General features: G+C 42.8%; 1 protein-coding gene across 1 annotated transcript in view; it reads left to right on the top strand.

Moving 5' to 3' along the window:
• The window catches only part of PRKD2 (protein kinase D2), a 360,755-nt gene that overhangs the window by 230,004 nt on the left and 111,824 nt on the right, over positions 1-18,927 (top strand). The window lies entirely within an intron of this gene.

Here is an 18,927-nt window from a genome sequence, read left to right as displayed (position 1 = left end):
TGCCACAAGGATGCATTTAAACAAGTCACCATGAACAACAAACCATCGCTTTCTGTTTGTGTCTGTTCGCGGATTATTTTCTTATACTGTGAATGGCACATTTTTCAGTAAATTTTCAAAGTGAATGGTGCCTAATTACCCCTAAAAATGAATATATGTCTTGGGTCACCCTAGAGTTTTGAGGCTTCAGGAACTTGAACAAGCAGCAAATCTGTGTCTTGGGATCTCGAAACTCAACCAAGTGTCAATTCTAGATGTAAACCCAACAGGTTTGTCTGCTTAAGTAACCGTGTGCTGTCTGTGGTTGTACCATGAAGGTTGTTCCACATGTAGCAGAATACATCACTGTAGAGATTTTATTTGCCAAGTCTTTTGGTGTTCTGGGCACTTAAAAAGAATTCGGAGTTTACGCTTTTTCAGATTAAGAAGCAGTTGTCATAAATCTTGCATGGCCACATACTACTTAGTATGTGCAAGTGTTTGGAGTTGGTGGGCACTAGCACTCGTTTGCATCATCAGAGTTTGCCCCAGAGTAAGAAAGAGAGCCAGAAATGAATGAGGATGAGTATTATAAAAAATATACAGTGTCAAGGGTAAATGGGCCCATCAGACCCCTAGCCCCTTGGGACCACAGAACCATCATTGATCGCTTCGCCACAGGGTAGCAGCTGGTGGGCACTAGCTCTCCATTTTTTAGGCACTAGGACTTAACTTTCATTGCCAGACTTCGATCCACACAAGAGCGAGAAGGGCAGAAAAAGGAGAAAAGAGGAAGAAAATCAAGATATCGCATTGTCAGTGGGAGAAAGTATGGATACAAAATAGCTGAAGTGTGAGATAAAAAGGCAGGGAGTGCAGGATGATGAAAAAAACCCAGAGATGGAATCAAGACTAGGCAGCCGTGATACTCGTTAACTCTGCTACGAGTGTTGCCAAAAGCCAGACACCTATGAGAAACCTTTGGTCACTGCACTCTGTTTTGCAAATGAAGCCTTGAATTATTGAATATATGTTAGTTTGTGCTTCTCCGCCATTCTCAGCCCAGGACCGATTCAACACTACCGAGCCGGAATACCACTGTGTGGCTAGATCTCCCTTGATTGGCAAGCCTATAGCCAGCCAGGGAACTCGGGGGTAATATGCAGAAATTGGTGAATTGGTATAGTGCCTTAAGTAGACAGAGAGTCTTAATTTACAAAACTTGCGTATATCCAACCATGCTCCCTGCATCTTTCAAAGCTCATAAAGGTTAGTGGTCAAGGGGACAAGAAAGCAGATACAGCCCCATAGAAGTCATTACTCTTCTGGCATGTTTAATACCTTGCACTAGAGTCAGGAAGAATATAAAGAACTATAAAGTGTGCCAATATATGTACACCCCCTTGACGGTAGATCCCACTGCTAGACTGTCTGCTGAAATAGCCACTCTGGTCTTTGAAGCTGAGACTAATGAGTGGATCAGCAGGAAAGAGGCTGACTTCCGCCTCACCAAAGATCCAAAAATTCCCTTTTTCTACACCCTCCCCAAAATCCATAAGGGGCACGACACCGGTTCCAGGAAGACCCATTGTGTCGGGGATAGGGTCTCTTCTTGAACCACTCTCCAAGTTCTGTGACTATTTCCTCCAGCCATTGGTGAGGAAAATACCATCTTATGTCTAGGACACCACAGATGTACTACGTCTAATTGATAACATCAAAGGGAGGGTTGGGGTGGACCTATTAGTGACCCTAGATGTGTAGGCGTTGTATACGAATATCCCTCCGCGCTCCACTTTGGAGGCTATTGAATACAGCCTTCTGAACGAGGACTGGACGTCACCCACACCTATCTCGTTCATCATGAGCTGTGCCACCCTGGCCCTCACAGGAGAGTTTCTTCGAATACAACTCTCTCCTTTTCCATCAGACCCAGGGTACTTCCATGGGGAGTACCTTTGCCCCTAGTGTGGCCTGCCTGTACATGGCGACCTTTGAGAAAGAAGTGATCATGAACGCCAACAATCCGTACAAGGAGAACCTCACACTATAGAGGCGTTACATAGACAACATCCTTATATTGTGGAAAGGGGACACTCTGACCTGTCAGGCCTTCTGCAATTGGTTTAATGCACAGAACATATTCTTGAACTTCACCAGTACTATATCAAGCAGTGATATTCCCTTTCTGGATTTGAGGATCTGGCTTACAGACACAGGTCTCCACACCAGCCTGTACAAAAAAGCAACTGACAGGAATATGTCTGGTTTCGGGGGTAAAAAACATATTAGTTTCAGCTAACGCACACAGGATCCGTATTGTCATGAGTGGATGTCGAGTTTTCATCGGTAGGCTGAATCCAGCTGCCAGAGAAAAGGACGTCGAACGCTTTTTCAAAGGCTATGGGCGAATAAGGGACATCGATAGAAAAAAACAACTGACAGCAATAGCCTCCTCCTCAGTCACTCAGGGACAACCTACCCTTTGGCCAGTTTCTCCGTATTAGGAGAAACTGTTCCTCTTTGACTGACTATAGATCAGAGGCCCAGAACTTGCAACTCAACCTACGGGACAGGGGGTACCCAGCTGCACAGATCAAGCGCTCCTATAAGAGGGCCATGAACAATCCCAGAGAGACACCTCTACAGGTTAGAGCAAAGGGGTCCACTGACACACTCAACTGCGTCACATCCTTCACATTCAACTCGACACTCACCAAGAAAACAATAAACAAACACTGGGGTATAGTGAACACAGGGTACCTTAACAACCCTAATCCCAGGTTTGCATTCAAACGCACACCCAACCTCAAAGACACACTAGTACATACCAGACCTAGGACCAATTTGCCTAGTGTCCAGAGAACGCTCTGGGACTTGCCGCCTGTGGTCGGCCACTACCCTTGCAGGGGCTGTTCAGTCTGTAACCAGACTAGCGTCTGTAAAGAGGTATGACTTGCTGACACATTTACTGGCACCTCAAGAGACACACAAACTGCAACACAGCACAATGCATCTACCTTCTTACTTGTCCGTGCGACAAGAAATATATAGGTATGACCATGAGACAGGTGAAGCTGCGGATTACTAAACATAGGAGCAATATGAGATGCATGAAAACCACCACTAAACTGTACACACATTGTAAGGAGTTCCAACACAAAGCAGACGAGACGATCTCAGGTGGTTGATACTTGAGGTTCACATGAACATCAAGAAACAAACCCTGTTCAGAATGGAACAGAGGTGGGTGCACCGTCTTGCCACAGACCGCATTGGCCTCAATGACAACATACCCTGGGCAGCCTTGGCTAATAATTAGTGTTTGGGGCTACCTTTCACTTAGTCCTGCCCGTATGACACCAGATCACTGACCTCTCGGAGTGGCCCTGGCTAGTGCACATCCCTGTTCACTCAGACCTCATAGGTTTAGTCAGTACACTCCCTTGGCTCGGGCTTCTACTTCCCCTGATACTGCCATATCTCTGTCCAAGGGATAGTACTAATTACTTTGCAGGTTAATACTCCATGACTTGTTTTGACCCCCTCACGCCATCTGGGGTGGACTTCGTTGTCATTTTGGTTACTTTATGAACACAATCCACCTTCCATCTGGCTACCGTGCACGGACTTTCAGCCCGCACCATTCCCAGCTTCCCTCTTTTAGACAAACCAAACTGGCCCCATAATGAGAAACATAATACCTCTACCCGCCCCCCGATAATATAACCCCCCCGGCACACCTTTTATCCAGTTCAACTTAGCTGGGTTACTTTGTAATACTAGGTCATACACTCCAAGGTGGCAACCTCTTTATAGAGCCTTACTCATATCTACACTTTGCTTCACCGTCTGTTACCACTTGACCCACATAGTCGAGACGTACGCTGTCTCGCGGGAGTTGGCGCCGTTACCACTCTGCATTTAAATGGCAACTTCCCGAACCAGTGGCTGCACCGACTCCCCGGACGTAGCGTGTGGGTGGTTTACCAGCGCTCATTCTACTAAGGACAGGTGAGTGTTTGTACGGGGCGGAGTGTGGCGGGAGTTGCCGGTACGGAACTCCGAGTATAAGTAGCACTGCCTTTGAGCCTACACCGCTCACGGGACAGCAGAGCGGGTGGTCTTGCCTATCACTAAGTTCCCACTGTGTACCTAACTACTTCTTGCGGGGGGCACTCTCACTGTCATCGACATTGTGTGCGGCGGAGCACAATTTGATGCATGTCCTCTCTAACGGAGGGGCAGCGTCCTAAGTTGGTCCGTAGCACCCTTACTGGGTCAGTTTTTAGTGGACCTACCCTAGCCTGCTGTAATGGGCAATGTTTTGCGGATAACTTGGCGATTGTTCAGCCCCTCGCAGGCTACCCTTTGGGCAGGGCACCCACGTACTCTTACCTTACTTCGCTGGGTACTGTAACATGCCTCCTGTCTCTCCCGTTTCTCACCCTTGCTAAGTGGGCCACTTCTTCCCACTCTGCCGGTACCTTTCCATGGTTTCCCTTTCTCCAGGACAACCACTTTGAGATGTCCAACGCCGGGGAGACGACAGGAGCAAACGCTTCATAATTACCGGGTGAGACCGGTCTTACCTTATTGTCATTCACACTTCATTTGTGTTTTTAACCAGTCATTTGGCTTCCTTTTAACTTGTCCTTCCCACCTTTTGTATTATTATAAATATAGAGCGTATAATTTACTGTCTCTTATCTTTGACGGTTGAACCAGCCCGTGTGAGTTAGTACGTTATGACATAACTGACCACCTTTGTACTGTCTTTTTAGGTCATCCCCCTCCTTTAGGTTTCAGTAGACCTTGGCGGGACTTCGTACTTGCACCTTGATTTTGCAGTGGGTAGGCACACTTCCACCCACACCACTTAGTGTAGATAGTCTTTAGGTCCTGGTGAAAAGCACTGTATCGCTTAGAACACTTTTGCATGAAACATGTTGACCATGGATATAGAGTAGAGACTGGCTCCCCTGTACCCTTAAGCCAGAGAGCCTCCACTCTGTTTGTTTTTAGTAAGGTGGGTTACCACTTCATTAAAGTTCCTCTGTGGACTATCCAACCTTTTTTAACCACTTATGCACATCTAATCACACACTCCCCCCTCTCCCTTAGGGCCCTCACACCCACTGCACCATACGGCAGGATCAAAAGATCTCCGCTAAAGCGCCCCTTTATGGGTGTCCGTCGGGTATTGCACCGCTGACCCGACGAGGAGCGAGCCCATATGATGAAGCATGACACCTAGCTTGCTGGGTGTGTGAGGACTCTAGTTCCAACAAGGAGAATTCCCCGCTTGTTTGCCTTTCACTCACTTTGGTTCATCTGTCTGTTCCCCCCCCCCCTCTTTTAACTTGGGGAACTGCGTACCCTCTTTCTTGGTCTACTATCTTCAGGGCACGTACGCTGGACCCCGTTAAACAGCCCTTTCTGCTCCTCTTTGTTAGGACCAATATATGAACTCCCATTGTCATTAAGCGCACTTGTAGGTCATTTATCGTCATCAAATACAAGCTACAAGCTACATGTGTCTTACAGTTTGTGAAATGTCTGCTTTTCACACCTATCTTTAGGGTTAATGAGAACTACTGTGCACACCATATGGAACATGAATTGTTCAGCCATAATACACTATAATATCACTCTTGTCATTGGTTCGGTGGTAGCCACATTTGCCATTATCATTTGTGCAATGTGCAGTAATGTGTGTTTGGAGTGAAAATGTTCTCTGTGATCCACCTCCACCTATACCACTAGTGTATATACAAATATACAAATTAGTATTAATGTGTATTAGTGAGTACTGAATATATATAGACCCACGCAGCCTTTATGTTAAAGACTGGCAAGCAGGACGTTCCTTGGCTACGATCTTTTAAAATGCACTTTGGCTTGGCTGTACAAGACTAAATACTTACCTGCCCACTGGGGTTGGAGAACATTTTATATTCTCACCACAAGTTCCAGCATGCACTTATCCAACGAGGGAAACTATGAAAGGTAAAAAACTGCAATATTGGCTAAATTGGACTGTGTGAAGGAATTATCGTCAACTGTGAACAATGTCTTAATAGACCGAAACGCGTCAGGCTTGTTACAGCCAGAAATAAAAGGATTGTTGATGCCAGAACGTGCGTGCTGCTCCTTCTTATCTTGGGAAGGAACTCTATGTATGTTTGGCAGCGTGGTCTTGCTACTAGTTGCACCACCAGCAAGAGTGCCAGGATGCTTATGACTGCTTTGGGAGGACGTTGAGCATCGGCACCACTGTGTATTTTCGCGGTTTTTACCCATGCAGCCTTTATGTTAAAGACTGACAAACTGGACGTTCCTTGGCTACGATCTTTTAAAATGCACTTTGGCTTGGCTGTACAAGACTAAATACTTACCTGCCCACTGGGTTTGGAGACCATTTTATATTTTCACTACAAGTTCCAGCATGCACTTATCCCACGAGGGGAACTGTGAAAGGTAAAAAACTGCTCTCTATCTCTCTCCATCTCTCTCCATCTCTATCTCCATCTCTATCTCCATCTCTATCTCCATCTCTATCTCCATCTCTATCTCCATCTCTATCTCCATCTCTCTCCATCTCTCTCTATCTCTCTATCTCTCTTCCCCTTTGCGACCTGTGTCCAAGTATATATTTCTTACGAGCTCTACAGACATTAAATCTTACTAGGCTCCATATTGTGTCCAAGGAAGTAATGTTGGAAATTATTCATTGCAAACGTCAAAGGCAGGCAACGTTTGTATTTTAAAAGTGGCATAAGCGTGCTGCTGGCGGTCTGGTTTTATCAAGTTAGACGGACATTGTGTGTGAACAAATTAGGATGCATTGAAGAGGACTACAGTCGGGAGATTGCTGCAGAACAACTAGTAATCTTTTGGTACCGCCTTCATGGGAAAGGTAAGCAGATGATAGTGGTGGCGACGGTAAAACATGACCATTGAGCAATGGAAGCCCTCCATTCCATCCATGGCCTCAAATAGTCTGGATTTCTCGGCATGATTTTTCACTTGCAGTATTGAGTTTTCATGGACTAGGATACCCCTTTCATCTACCTACTGGATCTACCTAATGGATCAAAATGTAATAATGTGCCCCTTAGACAGGAGAATAATCCTTATAGTAACAAACAAATTGATAAGCAGTCTTTGTTCTCGCTTGGAATAAAATGCCCGCATTAGTTTGTCTCTGGCACTGGACTTTGCGGGCCAGTTGGGAGCCAACAATCTAGTTCTAACCAATCAGTAAGTGGCACAGGAGTATCCCTTGCCTGGTTAACAGATTCTAGGTATTCTCTTTGGATACAAGGCTTCAGTGACATTCTAGCAATTGGTGCTTCGTCCCCCAAATTTAAAATTGCTTTTGGGTAAACCTTTCGTTTTTGCAACCTCTTTCATAGTGGATAATTTAGGATTGTTAATTTACTAATTTCTGCACTGCAGTACCATGGGCATTTTATCATTAGGTTTTGGTTCCTAGGTTGGTCAGAGAACCATTGAACTATGGTATACAGAGCCAGTATAAATGAGAGCTAAATAACTTAATTTGGTCTTCTTTCCTTAATTGCAGCCCCAATTGCACAAAAGAAATAAAGTTATTGAAAGTGTCCCCCAATAGATTACAAACTGAAACCAAGGAGTGGGCAGACCTCTGAAATTTGGTGCTCCTGGACCTCTGCTGCTCCCTCTAGAAACTCCAGTGATTACTGGTGGATGATAGAGAAAATTACTAATGCTATAAAGCATAAAAGGCCTGTCTGAAGAACAGAAAAAACGATGTGAAAGCATTGTATTCATCAAATACGGTTCACTTAATCACAAACTGAGGGTGAAGCTCTCAAGTCAAGGTACTTCCATCTCTTTCAATCCTGTAAAATAATAATTAATCAGACAAGCCAGATCATCAAAGAACCAGGACCTTTATGGGATACCCATATCTCTTCTAAGGCAATAATTATGGGGAAGCTTTCAGACATCATTATGCGCAGCTTGCTCTAATCTTGGCAAGATGGGTGGGTCTTGGTAAGGGAGCATAACCATACTGTTGTATAGGAATCTAGGACCCTAGTGTAATTTTCCCGATTCATGCCCATATATAGGTATAAATTACCTGATCCTTATATAGGCATAGAAATCATTACCATATTTAGACTGAGCCTATGCAGCCCAAATACGGCATGGCTACTTGAACTAAGTTCCGAGAATCAACAACGATTTCTTAGAAAAACCCGCCTTCAGCAGCTAGGGACTTCCCCTTGCCTGAATACTAATTTATCTAAGAAATCATGGAGTTTTCAAAGAACTGAGTCTTTGATGACGTTATTATGTCCAATCATACGTCAAACTCTGCACCTTCAAGGTATAAATATGTCTACATTTGCCCAGACAAACATACGGTGGTTTGGAGCAGTTCAACTATCTACTTGCCCGATGCGCCCTGCAGCAGCAAGTGCCGAAGGAAGCCGACCCTCCAGCTGACGCACTGAGAGACGCTGTCTTTTCTCCTGCCGAGAAATCCAGCTCCAGAAATCCAGCTCCAGTGTTTCCAGGCTACCCTTGCGGGTTGCTGGGAAATCGAGTCCTAAGAGAGAGATACAAGACCTCCTTCATTCTAAAAACAAGGTAGGGAGCTGATTAGACCCTTAGAGAATTCTTGTAATAGATTCTTGGCAAAGAATACTAAAACTTAAGCTACACCTCACTTACTTCTTCCCTTGTACTAGACTCAGGTTAGGTACACCGGGGTAGGCGTATTTTAGAAGCACCAGTTGAGTACTTTTAGTCATTATTTATCACTATATGTATTTTATGTATTATATGTTATTTTATATGGCTTAGAAACCATTCCATTCTTTTACAGTACTACTTTATAATACTTTTCGTATTATATGCCTTGTACTTTATAACCAGTATTACGATTGTAGCAGTACATTTCTTATGCTTGAGAAAGAAGACTGTTCAATAAATACTTTTTATTGAAAACGCCCGTCTCTCTATTTCTCAGCACCGCTGGTGAAACGAAGCATGCACGATTGACTGAGTAAAATAGCTATCTATTGTTTCCGCGACTCTAGAGATTGATTTCTTATTCTTGGGAAACAAAGTTGTCATGTTTATGCTGTTGTCAGAAACGAATCCCTTCTTGTGAATTCGAGAAAGTTTCTAGTGACCTCTGAGTTAGCTGGCACTCACAATTAAGTCTAATATATTCGGTAGAGACCTTGTCGACCTCCGTCCTACGTCTAAGCTACAGGATATATTATTCCAATGCACAGAGCATATTGGAAATATAGGAACTACACTACATTGCGCCCAACGTTTGGTAAGGTGATTATTTAACGCTAGATACTAGAGTAACTCAGTCGTGCTTTTCACACAGGCCGCTTTTTCCCGAAAAAAATTCCAAAAGACGTCTGGAGTCGGTTAAAGGATAATATCTGCCAAAACTGAGTAGGACAAAAATCCTATGTATTAGTTTTTGGTTTATTCAACGTTGAAGGATACAGTGTTCCAAAATATTGTGCACCTAATCTTTGTTTCCTTGAAACTTCCTCTGCAAACTCTTCAGTCAACAAAATAATGATTAGTGACGAAGAATTAGCTGCAGCTCAAGTAGTTGTAGATTACAGAAATCTCCTACAGAATGACCCGGATGTTATAATCATCCCGGTAAATGTAAGAAAAACTATAACTTACAAACTCATAAACAATGGAGTATCATCGAGAGGTGGTATAGTAATCTTTGTTATAGAGGCACATGAATATCGGCAGACAGAAGTATTCTATTCATGGATTCAGTTTCCTCCAGCAGATGCAGGAACACACGAGTAGATGCAGGAACACACGAGTTTCACTACTACAAAGTAGAGGAACCTCCAACGGAATACGTTCCTTACGAGGACGTTGAAATTCCATTAACTTACCAAGAGCATCAGCTCTGGTGTAAAGGCGCCCTACAACATGAAAATCACATAACCAGGCTCGGTCCACTAGGTAGACCAGTTGCAACATGGCCGGTACTAGCCAGCTATACACCACATCCTGACGTTGAAAACATGACAGGTCCAGAACTGTTAGTACAGCTAAAACAATTAATTAAAATACATAGACAATTGGTTCAATATGTCATGCGAACCTTAATAGTCCAACCTACTGTGAGGATTCCACAGCCCACCCCTCACCAGGGTAACACAAACAAAATAAATCACACCACAGACTATACAATCAGTCATTGGTAAATTACCAGCAAAAAGGGAACACATTCTGTTCTGGTTAGCTCAAAAAATTACTCCAATTGAGGCAGTATTCCCTGATAGTACACCTCATGAGAAACACAGAATTCTGACAATCTGTTTACCAATGGGGATTGCACCACAAGTAGAGGACAGCGACACTTGGGGTACAGTCTTTGCTTCAATCTACACAAAAACACATGGTGTCCCGTCTATGGCGGTAATACCAGATGTTCTGAGACAGATTAAAAATGAATACGGTCCAGAACTGGCCTTGAATCTTGGTATGAAATTACTGAAAGATTTCAAACCGGTCTCAGCTATACTACTCGCCAACATCAAAGGTGAAGCAGCATCTGTGGCAATCCGCCAAAAGCTAAAAGAAACAGATATTACTGAGCAACCATATGAACTTGCAAGAATTATTGAAAAATCATATGAAGAACTAGGTAGAGATAGTTTGGGTGGGAAACCATTAAAACCACAACTAACAGAAAATCCTGAAAACGTTTTTATTAAAAATAATCTCACTACCCGTAAAAAGAAGTGGGAAAACACTAAACAAACACTTCCTAAGGAGAAGCATTCCCAGTCCAGAGGATGATCTCGCCAACGGGGAGGTAGGTCTCCCCAACGGGAGCCCTCTGAAAAGAGGTACAACCTCAGAAATAGGGATAACTTAAGAAAACCTGATAGATATCAAGATTCTGATACACGTTCCTCTTGTACCTTTCAGACTTCCTCGCAGAAATCCGAAAGAAGAGGACGATCAGAACAAAAAGAAGAACGCGCGAAGTCCAAAGACGAACAGTAGGCTCCAAAAAATAAGAAAACTCAATTCACTAAGAAGAAGGTAGCAAGTGTAAAGATCAGACATGCCGAGGATCTTGAGGACACAACTCAAGAACGGGAAGTGGGCCCAGACAATGCTAGACAGCGCAGCAGAAGTAACCATAGCTCGCAAGATCCTGAAGGATCATCTGGAGACAGTGGACTTGAATGAATGCATTCAAGTTAAAAGTGCCGACACCAGGGTTAGTGTACCCCACAGGTTATATGAAGTAACACTCCGGATGGAGGGGGACATAACTAGGAAAATAAAAGCACTCTTTTGGGAGAAGCTATCGAAGGGTTATGACATTCTTCTAGCTGAACAAGACTGGCCACCTGAATTTGTCAGGGAGTGCCTACATGGCGAAGAGATAATTATGCACATTCCAATTCATAAAAAATACACCTATGCCAGAAAATGGGCTGTAGCCCAGGCTCTAGCATTATACAAAAATCACGTAGGATGGGATGAGGATTCTCCTCACCATAAAATCCAGTTAAAGAATCAACCTACTGCACAAAGGCAGTATCCAGTTAAGCAAGAAGCAAATAAACAAGTCAGGGAGATCTTAGATCAACTTGAATACCAAGGGGTGATTGAAACATGCACCTCATCAATGAACAATCCTTTGTTTCCGGTCTCCAAACCAGACAATACATATCATCTAGTTTTGGACTACAGACACTTAAACTCTTGTTGCAAAACGTTTGCAGTACAAAATGCACACAGTGCAGTACTGATGAATAACATTGTGCGTAAAAAATATAAAACCACATTAGGTATTTCAAATGTTTTTTTCTGTCAAAACATTGCTCCTGAAAGCAGGCACTTGACCGCTTTCTCAATCATGGGGACACAGAGACAATTTTGCCGTCTCCCCCAGGGATTCAAGAATAATCCAGGGTTATTTTCAGCCAGAGTAACAGAGTTACTACAAATGTACGATGATGAGGCATTAATTTATGTTGATGACATCTATCTTACAGACGATGATTTGGACGTGCACTTGAAAAGAGTGAACACCATAATACTTGGGTTTGCTTCTGAAGGGTATAAATTCAATTTTAAGAAATCACGAACTGCCCACCTCAACGTCCTATTCTTAGGATACAAGTTATCAAGTGAAGGCAAGAGCCTGGCAGCAAACTTCCTAGGGAAATGTGTGCTGCTCCAACCTCCGAAAACGCTGAATACTTAAAATCAATTCTAGGTTTCCTGAATTTCGGAAGAACTTATGTTTTAAATTACGCAGAAATGGTTAAACCTCTCTACGAACTAATCAAACCTGATTTCAAACCAACAAATTGGACTCAAAACCATACAGAAATTTTGCGTTCAGTGCAAACAGACATGTTAGCAAAAACACAGTTCGAAACACACGATAATACGAGCAATCTTGTGATCCGAATCATCTCAGGGAGATGCGGATTCACATACCTAACCTTTAACGAAGGTGAGACGGTACCAATAGCATACAAATAACACTTGTACACACAAGCTGAAATGAAATTCACTTCAACAGAAAAGATACTGACATCGGTTCAGACTGCAGTAGCAAAAGAGAGAGCTCACGCGCAGGGTAAACTCATAATAATCGTTACACCTGTACCTGCCTTCGAGGCAGTGACGAAAGCAAGCATTCCCAATGCTAAGGCTTTACATCCGAGATGGATACAATGGGTTAATTCTCTTGCTGCAACAGACATTGAATACGTTTTTGACCCCTACTTGAAGACTCAAGAATTCCTACAATACGAACACGAATGTCCTCTGCCGACCGAAAATCTGCCTCTAGAACATTATGGATGTATAATCTATACAGACGGATCAGAACAGCCTGCAATTGGGAGTAAACAAGCCTATAGTGCTGCGTGCGTGATTATTAAAGATCGCTGGCGCGAAGGTAAACTTAGACCTATGGTCACTAAAACTCAATCACTCGGAGACTGTACAGCTCAGCGAGCTGAACTACAGGCTTTCAAGATGGCGCTTGAAAATACCGATCGCGAATTCCCCACACTCATAGTGTGCGATTCGTATTACTGCGTTCAATCTTACAATGAATATCTGAAGAACTGGGTTCAAAACGGTTTTAAAGACGCAAAAGGTGGCACCATTAAGCATAAAATGCTTAGGGAACAAGTAGTTCTATTACAGAAAGAACTACAAAAGACTCACGTGATTCATTAACTGAGTCATCAGCGTGAAGGCGTTCACGTTGCAGGGAATTCATTGGCTGATGAAGCCGCGAAGGCAGATGTGCAAACGGCTTCCGTAGTTGCAATCACTTGGTCAAAAACAAAAATAGACAGCGAAATAATGCAAGCTGTCACTGCTTCAGTTAAAGACAGTGGTAAGACATTCCCGAAATTCTTTCCAGTAAAGTACTCGTATATAACTGATGCAAATAATGTTCCTTTTGCTCAAATCCCTGGAGTGGGGGATAGGGCAATTCCAAACATGGAATATAGGTTAGGACTGATCTTAGCAGCACACGAAGGACTGGCATCTGCACACGCAGGAATTTCCGCCACAGTTTCATTATTAAAACAAAGAAATTGGTGGCCGCGCATGAGGAAACAAACTAGAAACTATGTTCTAGAATGTGAAATATTAAAAAATAAAAGTTCCAACATTGAAACGACCTGCACAGACCCCCCCCCTCCTGATTTCAGATAAACCACTAGCGTGTGTTTATCTGGACCACTGTGGTCCCTTACAAAGGGATGGTAACTATAAATATTTCATGGTCGCAGTGGATTCCTGCACAAGATTTATTTGGATGTGGCCCCAGCGCTCGGCTGAAGCCAGAACTGTTATAAAGGCTCTGCGAGTGTTTATCGGCACATACGCAATCAGCACGCTATATTCTGACCAGGGTCCTGCATTTAGCTCTCGAGCTTACAAAGAGGCCATGGCTAGCTTGGGCGTTGCATTGCGGTATTCTAGTCCCTTCCATCCTGAGGGTAATGCGGTAGTGGAAAGAAAAAAAGTGACATAAAGCAATCCATAACAGCTAAGGTATTAGGTAAGTGTCCAACGTAGTCTTAATAATCTGCCAAAAATTCTCTGGGTGGAATCACTCCATATGAATTACTGTTTGGTACTAGAATGATAATCGAAGACCTCGATTGTCAAACTTCAGTGGTGGATCAAAAACCCTTTGATGTCAAAGATCGTTTGGCTGATTTACAGGACTTCAAAGAAACAAGAAGAAGTCTGAGTAACACAATACAGAAGCAAACGACCACTGAAGAAAAACCACCTGTCCCAGCAAGACCTGTCTGGATTCCAAAGATTGGGGATCTAGTCAGGGAAAAGATCGCGTTAAAGAAGGAATTTGTGCCTTCTTACAGAAAAGAAGTACCTGTCTTAGCCATCCACGGAACAAGATCAGTATTACTACCGCCCCTTGCTGGTAAAAGGGAGAACAGAGTTGTGTCCATCGACCTGGTCAAACCACATCATGGCACAGTGGACTCCCAAGAATTAGCAGACGACCAAATCTTGCTACAATCCAAGAGGTTCAAACTGAAAGACTTATCACCTTTGATAAACCTGCAGTAAGAAAAGAGGGACTATACAACAAAGCCATGGAACTTGTGCCTCTGGATACCCAAATAACAGATCGTCAAGAAACACCGGTCTACAATAATATAGCATCTGACTATACCAACATGGCAAAGGAAGAAACGGCTCCAGCGATTTCAAGTAATCCGGATGCAATTCCAACAATTGACAGAACTGCCTCTGGCTATTTCATCAACTTTGATACATTTTCTGAGGATCCCAGTGAACCTGAAAATACGCCATCAAATAAAACTTTCAAAGAAAAACAAACAGAACTCTTTCATCAACTTGTAAAAACATATCTGGTTTCACCATGGGTTGAATTTTGGATTGTGTTAGGTGTACTTTTTCTCCTGCTCTGGCTCATACTGGTGTTAAGCTTGGGAAGGATGATAGATGGAAAATAGAGTACAATGGACACAGCAAGTAAGAAAATCAACTTGGTCCTGAAACCACACAAATCATCTCATCGTGAAAGAAGAGACCTGTCGTCAGTAAACATCACAGACGTTCCTATACCTGGTGGTATAGCCGGGGACAGAACTGATTATGACATTTATGGCCCGGTGAAACTGTTGAAGATTCCACACCAGTTTAAGGTTTCTTTAAGTGACTTTGTCGCACCCAGCACATTTTCTGATGATTGGGACTTTGAAACTGTTAACAACATGATGACCGATTTAGAAATGTCAGCTAAATTTACAGAACATGAATACCTAGAAGGTTCATCAGATTATGAACAAATGTATTGTTTTAATCATTATGGTCACCATTATTTGCATAAATCTGCAAACCCTAGAAATGTTTTTGCTTATAATCAATCAGAACATTGTCCAACGCCACCAAAAGGCAGCTCGAAAATATTTTATGAAAAGTTTCCATACTTCTCAGGGTTTAATGTCTCAAATCCAGAAACGTTTTATTTTAAAAATATAAATAAGACCGGAATGAAAACAATGTTGACCAATACTAAACAAATTTATTCTGCAAACTTTTATGCTCAGCTGTCTACATTAGGGTTTGACTTTTGGAAAGACAACATTGAGACGAAAACTGTCTCGAGCCTGCATCATCCCAGAACAAATAATGTTTTTAAATGACACTGTTCAACAAACGTCTTGTCTTGGCCTGGCTAAGATAAAAGATTTAAACAAACCGTCTATACCTAAGCCCACATCTGACAGTAATGACACTACAGAAGAGGAGGTAGACGTATCATATATTTTTAAACCAAACAGAACTAATCCTGATTGGAAAAAATGGTAAATCTGGCCCACAGACACGAATAACTGTCAAGATAGATTCCTGAACAAAACACAAGGGTTCACAGTGAATAGGCCAGATCCAAGATATTCCCAGAGACAACATCCAGGGATAGTAACTACTTACAGTGTAGGAAAGCTATGCCTTGAGTGGCTATATAAATCTACACTTCCAGAAATCAATCAACACTTATATTTACTTAACCCGTTGGCTGCTGCCGTCGGCCGTTGGCCGACGGCAGCACTACCTCGCTGGTGCTGCCGTCGGTCAATGGCCGACGCGACCGCGCCCGTTTTTTAAAACGGCCGCACTGCCGCAAAAAAGCGGAAGTAGCCAACGGGTTAAAGAAGGCAATGATTTGCGAGATTTCTTAATGGGGCCTCGCAAACCACGTCAAAAACGTTTCATATACGCCGGTATATACGCTGCTTACAATGAAGCATGGAAAATAACGCAAATGGAAACTGCAGAAAGAATACGAGAAATTGATCATATTCATTTAGAGAAAAGCCTCTCTGTAGTGGGCAATGGGTCAACGACTCTGTCCTCCAGAATTTATTCTTTGGACAGCATCGTATCATCTGCAATTGACATAATAGAGCAAGACTTGCTTATGTTACAATATGGCCAGTCTCAATTACGTTCTATAATGCTGTTAGGCTGGATGTTACAAAATCTCCGTTCAGGCTACGTGCCATGGCGTCTAATCAATACCACGTCATTATTTACTGTGTTTAACCTTACAGATAAACAAATCTCTTTGGCACAAAGAGGAGCAGACTATACGGTGCTGAGCATTGAGAAACTGGAAAGATTACCATTGACAGTTTCTGAGAAGCCTGTCATTGAATGGATAATACATGGCGCCATCACGATACCAGTGACGATTTTCCAATTTCAGTTTTGTCTACAGCATACACCAGTGGGCCTGTATGAAAGGTTGGGTAAAGAATACATTAAGTCGACCTGGAATTTACCTTACACACACAAATGTTGGAATGGGGGAAATGAGGTATTCCTTAGTTATAAAAATTGTAAGAACTCACTAAGTGGTACACTTTTGTGCCAAGATATTAATTTACACGGAGCCTGCGAAGGTTCTGCAAATAACCTCTCTTGCCACCTGCACGGTTCACCCTCCACAGTGATAGAACCAATTTTCAGGCAGCTATCCAATGGCAGCTACGTTATGCTCAAAATGACCACAGCTGTTATGGCATGTTGCCAGGAAGAGCGTATCTCGTTAGTGTGTCATCCACGGTCACTCGTTGTATGCAAGTATTGTATCCAAAAAGTAAGACAGAAAGGGAGACTGCGTTATGGCCTTCACTGAATATCTCTTCTATACAAATTGATACCTAAAGCAGAATGAAAGTCATTCTTTTACAAAAAAATGTGCCACTGACCTCGTCTAGAGAAACGTATGATCTGCAAGTTGCAAGGACTTTTGCAGAGATACATGCATTATTATCAACACACTGCCCAGTATATTTCGCATAAATGTTAAGCCAAATCTTAAATATGTCTCATACCAGTGGTATCGCACATGTATTTAAGACGCTTTTTTAGGGACTGTTAGCACCATTTGAAGCAGTCATCGGCATTTTTCCAAATTTCGTGCACTCTGTGTTCGGCGGCCTGCCTCTCATCTTGGGACTCGTAGCAGGAATTCTGTTTTTATTCCTTCTGCTCCGATATGGCAAGTCCAGGGACCAGCGATACCCAGACTACCATGGAAGAAGCCCTCCTTGCCATGAGGTATCGTGAGAGAATTACACAGATTCTTGGCTTGGCTCGTTTAAGGGATCTGAACACAACTTGGTTCCTTTCGTTCAGACCAATCTGGCAAGATTGCATCTTACCTGTTCTGCGAGGCCTGCTTTGCGGAGAAGAATGCGTGTTGGACATTTGTCTTACACTCCCATCAGTCCTGCCACCAGATGTTGACGCTTTGCTAGGTCCGGTGACGACTCATGCATCTTGTTGCCCCCAACGGCTGCTCATTCTGATGACTGCATTCATTGAGGTCTCACCGGCAAGTCTAACTGAGGGTGAGATACGTCACACTACAGGCACACAGGTACCACCTACTGGGGACATTGCTAATGCATCAAACGCTGATGGCGATGATCCTCATCTATGCACATTTGACCTGCTAACTGAAGTGGTTCCACTTTCGCCTACTATGGTAGACTGTTTCTTTGCCAGCCTAGACGATCTGATGTTTTCTCCTGACATTGAGATTAACTTTTGACTAATTCACACAGCGTTCCCTGAACTCTGAAATTTGGCCTTCGTCTTTTCAAAACAAACCGTCTAACAAATTTGAACCTTTTTCCAAAATAGAACTTGTTGGCACAGAGTAATCTGCTTAAAGTAGAACTATTCTTGAAAACAAGGTTTCTTTTGAAAACTTCCTACATGACAATATTTGGCCTTGTCCTAAAAAACAAAACAGTTTAAATATTATGCAATGGGATAGTCTCGACTTTTTTTCTGTACCTGGAAGAGACATTTCATGAATGTAATTTCGTCTTTCATAAATGTTAGAATGTATGCTCTCATACTATGCTTCATATCGGTTGAGACCTATTTTTCATACAGTTTATACTCATTTCATGTGAACAAACCTTTCAAATGCAATTTGTATTTTGGGTGGGATTGTAAACACTTGCCTTAGATATGTTCAGTGCTTATACATTTAGTTTTATTGAACTTAATATCGTGGAGTGGGTGTTGTGTAGGAATCTAGGACCCTAGTGTAATTTTCCCGATTCATGCCCATATTTAGGTATAAATTACCCGATCCTTATATAGGCATAGAAATCATCACCATATCTAGACTAAGCCTATGCAGCCCAAATACGGCATGGCTACTTCCACAAAGTTCCGAGAATCAACAACGATTTCTTAGAAAAACCCACCTTCAGCAGCTAGGAACTTCCCCTTGCCTGAATACTAATTTATCTAAGAAATCATGGAGTTTTCAAAGAACTGAGTCTTTGATGACGTTATTATGTCCAATCATACGTC

This window comes from Lissotriton helveticus, chromosome 9 (genome assembly GCF_964261635.1).
Source record: "Lissotriton helveticus chromosome 9, aLisHel1.1, whole genome shotgun sequence".
NCBI classification, from domain to species: Eukaryota; Metazoa; Chordata; class Amphibia; order Caudata; family Salamandridae; genus Lissotriton; species Lissotriton helveticus.
This window is presented reverse-complemented; position numbering and strand designations above follow the sequence as displayed.